Genomic DNA, 13,135 nt, shown 5'->3' with positions numbered 1-13,135 from the left:
TGACTGCCCTCAAAGTACCCTGTCTGTAAGTGGTGCCTCCTTCATTCCTTTCAGTGATCTGCTTCAGAAGTGAATTAGGCAGCTGGGTAGAGGCACTTGCCACTTTCTTGCTAGTCCATGTATGATCTGATGAATGACACCATCCTTAGGGTGTGTCTGAATACGATGAAATGAGCACTCTGCAGTAGGACTGCAAAAGTATCCTGTTCTCACTGTTTAATGAGTATGGAACTCAAACTATTTGGTTAGGTGAATTACATTGCTCCCTCTGCATGCCTCATTTCTCTTCTGGGGTGCTATTCTGCCTGCCAAGATGGACTTGAATCAGAAGGAACTGTAAGTAGTCAAGGAGGAAGTGAAACAATGGCAAGAAGATAAGGCATCTTTAGGTATAACGTCAAGAGGGTAAAGAAAACAAAGAGCAAGCAATTGACTGGGGAAATATTACTTCTAGCTGACAAAAAAGTTGCACAGTCTGCTTGCTAAGGCTAACGATCAAAACCGAAATTTATCAGTTAAAACTTTCACTTGAGGAAGGCTGATGAAGAGTAAGGGAGAGGCAGCAGCTAGGGAAGGAGAAGCTTTGTACAGAAGAGATGATCGAAATACAGGTCTTATGGGAGGACAGCCAGGCTGCTACAAGAGGCGTGAAAAATAGCAAACTGAATACGAGTACCAAGATTGTATACTGTTGGTTTTTTTTTCCTTTTTATCGCGTGCCTTTAGTAGAATTCCTAATGAGTTTCTCTGTAAGAAGTTGAGATATTAAATCAGCAGCTTGTTATAACATCTGTAGACAGTGTTTTCTGAAATAAGCAAGGAGTCTATGGTGCCAGAAGATGCAGTAGCACCCTGGGTCACTGGTGGAAGAGAAGTTTGCTTTGGTGGGATCCCAGCTTACTTCTAGAGAGAGTGGGACAGTCTCAACAGGCTTGGGAGCAGTTTGGAGGGCTGTGTAGGTCCCAGCATCACAATGGTGTAGGTAAAGGCCTTAGAGTAGTGCATGCAAGTCCGGTGCTGCAGAGCAGGGGCTCTAATTATCAGGTTTTCTCTATGAGCTAGTCTGCTGCTGAGCTGGGACAGAAAAAGGTGAATTTCTTTTGTGTGGCAAATACAACCATGTGTGTCACATCAGTCAGCAGGAAAAAAAAAAAAGTTTTCAACAAAGATTGTAATATATTCATCCAGAGATCCACTCTTACGTGCTGGATGTCGAAACTTAAGAATTAAAGGAAAGTTAGCTTGTCACCTCTCAAGAATGTGAACGAAAGGAAGGGAAAGGCACAAAATACCAAGTGACATACTTAGTCCTGTGGATGAAGTGCTGGAGGTTTGTGCTGCAGGTCTAAAAGACAGGATTGCACCTCTAGTGGTAATGTGTGTTGGAAAGAAGAGTATGATCTTCTGCATATAAGCAGTATAATTTGGTTCTACCTTCTAACTGAACAAAGAAAGAAAATTTAGGAAATTATACTAAAAAACCCTCTGCTAACAGAGATGTTATTCAGATTACAAACAGAGGAAGTGAGAAATTAGGAAATGTCAAAACAATCGCTTCCCCTGAAGTGGTAATCAGACCCTTGCATGTATGTGTTATGTTTTTTGTTAGAGAGTAATATGTTTCTTGTTCAGAGGACTCAGTGCACGGGATAATCATTGCAATGCGTAAGCAGCTATTCACAGACAGAAATAACATCCATAAAGAGAGAGAAATTTCAAAATGCATTCTGGCAGAATTGGCTGGTCGCTGCCTAGAAAAAGCCCTCTTAGTTTCCAAATCAAAATCATTCATCAAGAAACCCTTGGAATTACAAACCTCTAGTTAACAGAAAAATAAAATGTAAATTTGCCCACACAGCCTTGATGCTGAACTATGTATTGCTTTGTTAAATAAAACTGACACTGTGATACTGCAGAAGTGATTAAAGACCTGCAGAGTATTCTTCCAGTGGAAAAAAGTTATATATATAAAGGAAAAGGAAAACAGAAGTTCATTTGGCCCTATTCATAGTTTGTATGATGAATGACTACAAGAGCAGATGTTCCAAAGAACTTTGAGCTATTTGATTCACCTCTAATGTCTGACTTATTAGTTAAGGTTTCTTCCAAAACACCACAAACCAGAGGTTTTAACAGCTGTCCAAGAGATTATTATTGTGGGTTCATTAGTCAACATGTGGCCCCTGATTGCCAGCTGCTTCAAGAAGCTAGGATGGATAAGTACTGTTTGAACACCATCTCTTCTTGTAAACAACTTAAAGTGAAAGAGGTCAAGGCTGTTGTCATTAGGCAGTGAGAACTATGAAGAGAGGCGGGCTGTGGTTCAGGAGGAAGCCAAGCTCTTGATGTGGGAGTCTTACCATCGAAGTGGCTGATACATTCTGACTAGATCTGTGTAACTGGATCCAAGAACAGTTTCTATCTCCTGGTCCCAGTACACCACTGTATCAGGTCAAAATTCAGGCAGGTATTCTTTCTTATTCTTCCTTCTCCTCATCTCCCTTTTCTCACCTTTCTCCCCTACACAAGAAACTTGAGCTGTGCTGGGGATAAGGAGCAGCAGCAGCATGGCCAGGCAGTTCTCCAAGGACAGCACGTGGCTTCTGTGTGTCAGGGTTGCTCCTCTTAAAGGGAGAGAAGCACAGACCCCATGGGAGTGTCTTCCAGCAAAGACTGTACTCCACACAGGTGGAAATTGGAAATTTTCCCAAGGGAAAATCCAAACCTAATTTTCCATTGGGAAAATGGAAATGACAGATAGAACCTTGTAGCTGATCTGAGAAAGTGTTGTCAAGAAGGAGAAAGTGAATGTGCAAATGCCCTTCTCGGGAAGGTGAAGAACTCCAATCCACAAATAGTTTTATTTCATAATTCTTTCCCCATGACATTTTTTTTTTTTTTAATTTGTGTGCCTTTCTCAGATGATCCTTTTTCCTCAAACGTGACATTTTCAGGAGATACAAATAATATTTTCCAGTCAGTTTCTTTCCAGTCTTAGCTATAACTGCCTCTGGCTGAGGCTCTGGTGTCTTTTATCAGGTAATATCCTGGATGCTTACGATGTTGCTGTGCAGCCCAAGAAGAGCTCAGCTGTTCTAGAGGATTGGAAAAAGACCCAGCAATTATAGCCTCTCCAGCTGACAGCTTGGAGAGTGAAAAGTGGAGTAAGCAGCAGACAGACTGCTGTGAGAGTACCTGGGTTAGATCTCTTGCCTGAGACACTGCTGTGGCCTTGGCTGAGCTGATGAAAAGTTGCCATTGTCCTATGTGCTGAGTATTGCTGTGCTGTTCTCTCCCATGAGACATGATATATTTTCTCTGGTCTCTAAGCTTCTCTCATTCCTCCCTGCTGCCAGACTTCCAGCAGATCACTCTCCTGCTCCTCACCTTTGTCTCCTGTTTAATTGTAATCTGGAAGAAAAATAGGCACCTTCTTGCTAGGTGCCATTTCTGCTGGGTCAGTGAATTGTTTGGTTCAGGGGCCTCCCCCACTCTGCCCAGAGCCCAGGATTACCTTTCAGCCAAGCACAAAGCTGTCAGTTCCTGCCTTAGGTCACATGCTACTACCTGGCTTCATCCCCCTTCTTGAGATATTGGTGGGTTTCATGGACCAACCTCAGACCTGGTTGGGTATCCTGATGATCTCTGGGTCTGACCTGATGATCTCTGACAATCATTAAGACCTATGGCAGTAACTAACCTGCACTGCCTATCTGTCAGTGGCGTGGAAAGGTCACTGCTCTGCTCACCCCGGACTAGCCTTGTCTCCCCACTCACCTGCCCTACTGCTCCCTAATGTGAAGCCCCTTGGCTGCCCAGCTCCAACTGGACTTTTTCTTTCGTATGGCCCTAAACTTCACCTTAGCTCAAGAACCCAAGTAGTGATACAGATACAAAATCTGTAGGAGGAATTTTTTGTGTTACCCAAGCTTTCACTTCACTTTGATTGCTCTCTTGCAATCGAATCACAAATGGATTGCAAAGCTTTTTAGTTCTGACAATCCTCACCCAAAAAAGAAGCCTCAACCTTAACCCCAGACAAATTCCTTGGCCATCAGTAAAACTAAAAAGCACTTAAGGAGTTTCTTACTTTACTCAAACCTTCCATGGGTAGCTCTGCTCCAACTGGACTCTTAGGCTTTGTTGCTGGAGCAGTAGAATATAGGGATCCAGGTAGAGAGGGGCTGTTAAGGCACTGCTCATGGAAGGCAGGGGCAATAGAACTTTGTGTCTCCAAAGAATTTTTCATTTTGGCCAGGCCAAGAGTTTCCTGGGCTTAAGGCTTCAGCCACTTTTAGGGTTAGGGAAAGGACAAAGCCTTTAAATCTAGTTAAGAAGTGGTGAGAAGGGGCTTCTAAGAGATGGTTTGGGTGGCCAAAGATATTCTCCCTCAAGAAGTCTCTGATCATTCTTAGGTTTGCAGTTGGGGTTAGCAGAGGCACAAAGCCAAGGAATCCAAGCTGTAGCAGAGTTATGAAGTAGCTGTATAGAGAATATTTGGTGAATTCATCTTGTCCAAAGCTGGAGGTCCTTTGGTAAGACTGAGTCCTTGCCAAGTGTTAGGGTTGAGATGGCAGAGAGATGAAGTGTAGGAGTCCAGTTGAGGGGAGGTTGCCCAGAGGCTGTTCAGGGAAAAGACAGGCTGCGAAGAACGCTCTCCTGAGAAATTTTTCACCCAGGGCACAGATGGCCTTTGTTATCTCATTTCCCCAGGACTTTCACTTGTAGGGCATCATGTTTATTGCCATTAAAATATTTGCTGTGAAGTATGAAGTGCAGATATGTTATGATGTCCTGATATGTATACACTGAAAACAAAAGTACAAGCAATCCTATAGAAAATGTTCTCCGGCTGGAAAAAAAAGAGCTGAAAAGAAATGTCATGATATGGAATATAAATTGTGTATTAAGCAGTACTTGTGAAACTTCAAATGAAATATGTAAAGGGTAAGAAAGTATAAGACTCATAATACAGAAGCTAATGTATGGAGATGACTGAAAGAACTTCCTCATTACCTGTAAGAGAGGAGTGGTAGGAGAGTGAGGTTCTGATTACAGTTTTGAGCATAGTAAGTTATTTAAACATAAGCAGTGACTCTCTGGGAGTCACCTATAAACGCAGATAACATTCTAGTGATAGTTCAGGGAAAATCCCCTGGTTTAAATCTGAAACCCAGAAGACAGAAGCAAGCTCAACCCAAAAGCACCCATCCTAGATTAAAGAGAAGCATGCCCATGGCCAATAGAACTGACTATTTCTTGCTGCTGCTGTGAAATCCCCATCCCTGAAAACTGAAAAAGGGACTTGCCCAGAATTGAGAATTTATTGGAGTTTTAGAACTTCAGGTTTCAAATTCCCTGAAATACAGATTTTATGTTCTGGACCCAGATGGCCGGTTGGTTTTATCTTTGCATTTGTATTTTCTCATGAGGAAGCTGGAAAATAACTTGCCACCTCTAATATAATTTTGCAGGGAGGATAACCTTAGCACATATGGCTGAAGATCTGTTAGTTCTTCCTTTGCACTGAAAAAGCTAGCTAGTACCTCACAGGGACTTCATACGTGTGAGAGTAGGAAGAACCCTGTGTACCATGCTGCTGTAATTGTTAATATACTTGAAACTGAATCTCTCCCTATCATCATGCTATAGCAATGATGAAATGGTTATTTCTATGATTTCTATTTGATGTTAGCATCTCATTTGTGTGTAGCTGCTGTAAGCATAGCCTCCATTTCAGCTGTAAGAATCATTTGCCTCCCCTGCATTTCATGCAAGGAGTGAAGAGAAATTCAAAAAGGAGATGATCATCAACTCAAGTGGAAGTACTGGTATACAAAGTAGTGATGATGTGGATGACAAACCAGCACCTAAACCAACATCCCTGCCATCAAAGGGCCACGGACAAAAGGCTCTGATTATGTGACAATGCTGGTTAGAGTGTCACATGGCAAAAAAACAAATGGGAAAGTTGTGAGGAGGAATAAAGAGTATTTAGTAGTCCGTTAGGAAGGCCAGAAAGAAAGAAATTGCATTGGATACTATGTAGGCAGAGGCTCATGTCTGTCTATGTGTATTTACTTCTGTATCACAAAGCAGAAATTAGGACAAAAAGGACAAACTCAGAGAAAGACTCCAGGACTCCTTAAAGAGTTCTGGCCAGCCTCAAAAGCAGTGGTGAAAATGAAGCATGGGAACTGGTATAGGAGTACCCAAAAGCTGGATTTTCATCAGTGTTTTCACTAAGCAGTAGCCCTGATACTCAAAGCTTGAATTGAGCTAGACATATTGCTCTCAAATGTGTTTTGTTTCTTTCCTAAGCTGCCTAAAGAACAGTACAAATGTCTGCTTTATAACTGGACTACAACCAAGATTGTAAAACTAAGCTTTTTCTTGCATAGTTCTTAAGCAATGCAGCACTGTGCTTCTTTTAGAATAGAGGCATCTGACCACCTCTCCCATTCCTTGTGAGTGCTGTGCAATGTGTGGGTATCCAGCCTTGGTTTATGGCATACCAAAGACTGTGTTGGGTTTTTTTCTTTCAGTTTAGACTGCCAGCAGCAATGCACAAAGTACTGCTCTTCGGGTCTAGCCTGTATCTCACTGAAAGGAGGCTTGCATCTCCAGTACTTACTTAGTACTTTGCTTACAGCAATCCCAAATAAATCTCTAATGCAATAAATAATTTCAGAATCTCTTTTTTGCTTTGCCTCAGAGGAAAGAACAATACTTAGATACACTCCTAACACATTCTCAGTACTTTTTCCTGCCCAATAAGCTACTACTTTTCAAGACCAAATGGATTAAGTACTTCTCTCCTGTGTGTCTATCTGACATAGTTTCTTTCCTTTACATATAACAAATGATTGATGTATATCTAGGTTTAGCAGGAATGGGTTTTAATACTAAAAAAAACAAAAACAAAAACAAAACAACAAAAGAAACAGTAAACTTGCTTATCAGTGCTAAGGACTGAAAGCAATTCACCGTTCTTCATGGTATTTAGCCTTCACCATATAAAGCACCACTGATTTTCAATAGGGCAAACAATTCGCATTTGCACAGTAGGCACTCTAAGCTCCTCTCTGGATATAATACTACTGCAATTAACATTGAAATAATGATGTGCAACATGTTCATCACAGAGGAAAGACTGCACTAGATTTTCAAATCGACATATTTGGCATGGAGATTAGTATTTATGCAGCTTACATGTGTAGATATGGGCAATTCAGCCATCAAATGCTATCTCACCAACTCCTTGTGTCGCTTACCAAGATGATAAAAAATATAATTGACTGTTTTTAAATTCTAGAGTATTATTTTGTTTAGACATACAAATGCTTGTTCATTTCAGAAAACTCACTTTATCTACATCCCTTGAATTCACCCCACATTCTATCTGGCTAATGACTAGTACTGAGCTCTAATATTAAGAGCTATACATAAATTCTATCCTCAAAAGTTTTGATGCATTTTGAGCACACATACACACTATGTTAATGAATCATGGTACCTGCCCTTTGTGCTCCTGTCATATTATTTCAATATGTTTAGATGATGAGTAGCTAAGAAAATGTGTTCAAAAATGGTTAGAAGAAACAAAGAAAATTCAACTCAATTTTGAATACGGTGATTATTTCTCAGTCAGTTTTAATGGTCATGGCAGTACATCAGAAGCTATGAAATTGTTGCAAGTAATCCCAAAAAAGAATATCCATTTTCTGTATTGAAATTCCAATTCTTAAATTCCTTATAAACTTGTGAAAAGCTTATCTTTTCTTACTATTGCTTGTCAATTAGTATCCATGCTTACAGACTCTAGATATACCTCTTATACCTCCATGGGGAAATATTTTCCGTTGTAATTGCAATACAAAAGCAGAAACTTTTCAATTAGAAATTCTGCTAAGTGGATGGGCAGCTAGGTGTTGTACAGACTGCCTTACTGATGCCAACAGTGGCATACGTTATTAAATTCATATCACTATAAATTGATATTGACACTGAGTATGAGATCGACAACATATCACATTTTTGACATATCTAGAAATGTGTGTAACCACACACACAAAAGAGTAATGAGGCTATGGAACTGGAGTATTGAATGACAAAGTATGAAATCCTAAGTGTAATTTCTTTGCGTTTTTGTTTCATTCTATCTCAATCTATACTCGTGCATCTTATTCACACTCATATTTTTGTTCCTATATCTGGTGTGCACAGCTGTTTATGTGCTTTCTCATGTATGCACTTTCATTATTTTGACCTATTTAATACATGCAATGGGGGAAAAGTCAGAAGAATGATTTTATGTGTGCATCTGAATTGCATGAATCTGTGTGTTCCTATTTAAGTGCGCACACACTTCTTGATGGCTGGAAATCGCTTGCATGTGCTGAGAGCAGAGACCACATGTGCACACGTGATTCAGTGTTATGAATATATGCTTTCAGCTATATTGCTTTTCAGGCAAAAGGTTTGAGCATGTTGTGTTTAGAATGATCTTGCTTGGCATTCATTTTCTGCAGCCAATTCCCTTCAGTGTCTTAGGTAAATTCCTGCCAATTGCCATGTATTTGAAGCTAAAGGCTTCTCCTACATAATGATTCACAGTACAGCTCAACAACACCTCTACAGTGCTGGTTGTCCACAGGTGCAGCTGGAATATACAGAACACTGAACGTGCCCAGAGTCAGACTCTGTTCTGATGTAAGTAAAGTCATGTTCCTGGTAAATGAAAAGATAAATCTAGGAGTAATAGATACAATCATATTAAAATCTTTAAATTGTCCAATTACTGGTTAATCCAATATTTAAACAGTTCTGTTTGTTTCCAAACCTGATCTCTAAGCAAGGTGTTTTGTTGGTTTTTTTTTTTTCCTCATGGGACATCAAGAAAAGCCAAATCCATTTCTTTATTTAACTTTTAGGTCTGTATAACTGTGAGAGAAAAGTCTTTATTTCTATTTTCAAAGTGATGGATCTAGCAAAATGGGTAGTTTTTCTTCTAGTATTATTTGAACTTTACACAATTACCTGTCTTAAATTTTAGCAGATGCTTCCCTGCCTGAAATTATATGATGACATGTTAGTTGTTCATTCCTTGTTTTATAGTAATTGGATATATGTTCAATATTGGAGATAGGTTTTAAATGCAACCTGCCAGATAACAGTTGTTTTCTATTAATCATCTTAGCTGAAATAATAGAAATACTTCAAATTGTGAATGCCAACTGTTCCTTTAAAAGCCAAAAGCTAAAAATCTGTTCCTCTCTTTTCATTTTAATGCAATAAAATGAAAGTATTGTGATGATTAGATATTTTGGGTCACCTTCCAGAAATGCTGCTGTTACTATTGAACATAAAGAGACATTTTATTTGCAAGAAATTGCACAATTTAAAAGGAAACATAAGTCACTCAGGTGTGCCACATGATTCTGTCAATGTAACATGCTGCTTGATGGTAGCTGAAGCAGACCTGCTCATTTACAGTAAAACTTTTTTAAAATTACCTTTATTTTTAGCTCTACTCCACCTATTTATTTATTTTTTTAAGAGAGGAGAAAAAAAGTGGAATTTTGGTTTTCCAGAATGTTAGGTCCTCACTATGACTCATCATGTTAATGACAGCTGTGGGATTATATGCCCTCTGGAGCAAAGCCACTTGAATTTGAAAGTTTAAAGGACTGTGGATGGCAATTCCATTGTGGGATCTTTCAGAAGGATGAAAATCCAGGAGTGAGATTTTATTGACTCAAATAATAGAAGTCTTTTTTTCCTTGCCTTTGATTTGGAAATCAGAGGCTGTGAATTTTGAGGAAAGTAATATTAATTTCACATTAATATTTTATTCAGGATATGTCTTTCTGCAAGAATGTCCAGAGCCTTTTAGAAACTCAACATATCTAACAGTAGCATTTTGCATGCTCCAACACCTGGCTGCTTCTTTCAGAGTTGTCACAGGTTTGTCTTAATCCCAGTTCGAAGTTTTCTGCCAAATCAAAGGCTGAATAGGTATTGTGCTTCCTACCTTACTAAATGCTTGCTGAGATTATCCTTTGTCACCTCCTATGCTTATTATCACTGTATCCCCAAAGAACCAGCTTTTATGATGTGGTGCTTTCAGGAGTGTTATTTAATCATTGAAAAGATGGATTCCAAATGAAAAGGCACTTGCTACAGAAATGACATTTCATCTCAAGAAGATAAAAGAAGCTGCCTGTGGCTAGGTCCAGATTGTGCTACTTTTCTTGCACTTCCCTATTGATTTTTGAGCTTCAGGCCTTCTCTTGGCCTAAAATGGAGAATAATGTGAATTCAGAGAGATTGCAGCCATTGAAAAACAAAGATTGAGCGCGAGATGGAGATGAATATCACTCCTTGATACAAAAGATGATGTCTCAAGAGAGTCAGGCACCAGGGAGAAAGGAGAAAGCATGATGAAGTGTTAAATAAAAGAAAGGAAAGTGAAGGCAAGCCTTGAAAAACCTGCTCATGTTGTGGTCATTCATAATAAATCTGCATCCTGTCCCACTGTAGCAGCCACAGATAGTCTGTCTTCTTGGCAGTTTATGCTAGCAAGAAAGTTTGGACTAAGTGGGTCTAGGTTCCAACAAAACTTTTTGCCTCTGTGCAGGTGAAATAAAAAATGTCCTGCAGCCACTCATATCAGGCATACAGCAGCCATAAGCCTGAAGCATATTTTGCCCTTGCAACAGCTCTGGTCAACATGCAAATCAAGGGAATTTTTATGAAAAAAGAAAGACATAGAAAGTGGTGAGCTTGCCAATAGGATATGTGCCAAATCAAGCTAAAATTACTCAGCTGTTGTGCATCTGTTCATTTAAATCTACCTTGGGTTGCGAATGCAGTTGAGGACCCTTCATAGATCAGTGCAGTATGATCTCCTGGAGGGGACTGCTGAGGTCTGGGAATTTGAACAGATAGAATAGGTCATCTTCTGTTTTATAATGGACCTTTCAGACCTTGCTAAAAATTACCTGCAACTGAGAAGCACTTTCTATGCCATAAGTAACAAAGACCATTTCAGACTTAAAAATGGTACCTTGTTTTCCTAGAGATAAGCGAGTTTCTCCAGCCTTCTATTTTCCCTTTACAAAGTTGAGCTCCTTTCTCCCACTCATGTTCGTACTTGGCAGAGTTAAGGTGAAGTGGTAGCATCACTGCTAAGCTTTCTGAGAATGAGAGTATTGAAAACCTGCTGAAAGATATTTTCCACTAAAAATATAAATGATAAAAAAAAACCTAATGGTTTCTTCAAGATGGGCCTTCCTAGCTTTTCCTTTTCAAGGTATGCCCAGTGTCTGAGGCTGATACATTCCTAATCTCTCTGAATTGATGGCTCCTCAACTACATGGCTCCCAACCCATCTGGCTCCCCAGTAGCTGTCAGTCCAGCTTAAGATTTTGTAGAGACATACTTTGATTTTCCCAAAAACGTTTTTTAAAAATTCTGTTTTTTTTTTCAAAAACAGTTGCATTTTTTCACACCCAAAGGATTTTTCTTCCTTCTGCCTACATGAAACACTATTCTTTCAGAATGTGTTTCTGACTGGGTGAAGCCTTTACAGTTCCTCCTCCATTGTGGTACACCAGGCCCTGAGAAAGAGCTTAGCTGGTCTCTTTATGTTTCCTGGATGGTGTGTGAAATCATGGAGCAAGGATCATCACTGCCTGAGTTTACAGGACTACAGTTGAGCCATAACATGACTTTTACAGACAAATGACACCTCGTTATTCAACATGTTATTCAACATCAGCTTACTCATATCATGTTAGCTTAAAGGAGATGTAAGATAGTCATTAGTTTCTCCATGGCAGTGGGGCCTATGCCAGCTTCAAGGAGAATACATTCTGCAAAAATCTAGATGTAGTGTATAGATTTCAGTTCTGTCAGCCTGACACTAAGAAGGTGGTGTCTCACGATGTTGCCTTTTTGTCTCATGTAGTTGTTAATGAAATGTTAGAAATTTGAGAGATTTAAGAGATACCTCAATGCTACTCAGACTAGATCCCCTGAACAAGGGAACTTCAAGGTATTTCCTATTTGCTTAATCAGCATCAAAAATATTCAAGGCAAACTTCCTGAACTTAAAGACAAAACCAAGTGTAAATTTGAGGACTGCATAATTTAAAGCAAACTGACTTAAAAGCAAACACAATTGATCAAAAATATTGTTATTGTTTTAGAAAAGATTTATTATTTATTACAAAGCAGTTCTAGCTTGAGTGCTGGATTCTGGCTAGATTTTATGCTACAAAAATGTGGTATGAAGTGAGTTTGTAATATAACTTTAAAATGTCACAACATAGAAAGAAGACAAGCAGGAGGATTAATGGAAATATCAGGAACCTGACTGATTTTGAACAGCAGCGCACCGAGATCTTATCTCAAATACCTCCTCTACAGTTCAGAAAAGAAAGGTAGAAGAGAATACTTGAAGGGCTAATTTGGAAAAGTTAAAGAGGAGAGCTATGTTTACTAATTGAGGAGGACAGAATTTGCGTCATGGCCATGTATTCAATATCTTAATTTTTCTCATTGTTTCACATGTAGTTATATGCCTTATGCACTGGTGATCACTCAGCTCCTGCTTTGAACTGTTAAAACAGTTCCTAACATGGGTTTGGATCATGCGAGTTCCTCTCTGACAATATCTGCTTAGGAGTCAAGCCAGGCCAGGAGACATTCCCAGTAGACTCCATGGAGAAGTCTGTATCATTCTGCAAGCTGGGCTGAATAGTATGGAGAGAGGCCCTCTATTCACTGATCCCAGAAGCAGTGAGTGGCCCTGGAACATTAAATAACTTGCCTGTATATTCAAAACACAACTGACATTAGCTCTAGCTACACATGGAAGTGCACCAGTGTTTTCTGTATTACACCTCACAGTGTCAAGCAAAGGACTCCTGTTATGGCTCATTACCTGTGAAGTGTTGGTTTGAGTGACTGGTCTTGTATCACATTGACATTAAAAGGCTCAAAAACAGAGAGAATTATTTCTCCAGTCCCTTCAATGTAAGTTTCCAGTTTCTCTCCCTTTGTATTTCTTTTCCTTTGTTATTCACTGTGGAGAAAATGCAAAAAGTGATCTCAACCAGAAGAGAAGACC

Source organism: Phasianus colchicus, chromosome 1, assembly GCF_987193195.1.
Source record: "Phasianus colchicus chromosome 1, bPhaCol1.hap1.1, whole genome shotgun sequence".
Lineage (NCBI taxonomy): Eukaryota > Metazoa > Chordata > Aves > Galliformes > Phasianidae > Phasianus > Phasianus colchicus.
This window is presented reverse-complemented; position numbering follows the sequence as displayed.